Source organism: Trichechus manatus, unplaced genomic scaffold (assembly GCF_000243295.1).
Source record: "Trichechus manatus latirostris isolate Lorelei unplaced genomic scaffold, TriManLat1.0 scaffold00289, whole genome shotgun sequence".
In the NCBI taxonomy this organism is placed as follows: Eukaryota; Metazoa; Chordata; class Mammalia; order Sirenia; family Trichechidae; genus Trichechus; species Trichechus manatus.
This window is the reverse complement of record NW_004444225.1, coordinates 34,956-35,958: the sequence shown is the minus strand read 5'-3', so window position 1 is coordinate 35,958 and position 1,003 is coordinate 34,956.

Below are 1,003 nucleotides of genomic sequence, written 5' to 3'. Positions count from 1 at the left end.
GGCACAGATCTTCCAGTCTTACTTCTTATAGACCTCATACTACCTGGATAAACCATTGATCACTGTCCAGAAATCAGTGTACCACAGGACACCCTTTCCCCACACAAGATAGTGTATTTCTTGAAGTTCTGCCAACTGGGATTCATGGTTATGTCAATGGTCTGTGTGGGACTTTAATGAGGCACAGTTCTCTTTAGGCTGGCATTAATACGCCATGCTTAAGTAAGGAAAGTTTCCCACTAATCAGTGATACAAGTTTTTTATCAACTATTTATAGGGATTTATTAACATTTTATAGTTTCAAGATTGAATGTATATAAGTTTAAACACTTATACTTTATTTTTCTATTGTTTTATCTTTATTATTTTCTACATAATCTCGTTTTTAGAGATTCGGTCCTCATTATTTAAAGATTTTTTTCCCAGTTAAAGAAAAATTCTTTTATGATGATTTTGGATAAAAACAACATATTTATCCATATAATATATAAGGACTTTACAAAAATGGTATTAAAATTCTTTAATAGTTTTATCCATGCATATGTATCTGTCATGAGTCAGAGTTCAAAATTTCTCTGTTAAGGATACTACTTATATTTCCACATATTTTAAATATTATTTATTATACCTTTATTTTTTAATTAAGTTAACCTGGAATTCCACACCTTGTTATAAGGAGGCTATCGAACATAGCAATATGAACATGAATTTACATTTTAAAAGTAGCTTCTGTAAAGTAACTTTGGAAATGAACAGCTGATTATTTTTCAGAGTAATATTTAAAAGTACTGAATTAATTGCTTCTTTGATGATGTGGCAGTTTTAAAATATCTATTCATATTCTGTGACAATTCTCCCATCAATAGTTTGCTTCTAATACCCCGTCAGTAGTTTGAGCCTAATATTCATTCCCTTGATGATTGTTGTGGATTGGATTGTGTCCTCCAAAAAAGTGTGTCAACTTGGCTAGGCCATGATTCCCAGCATTATGTGATTGTCCACC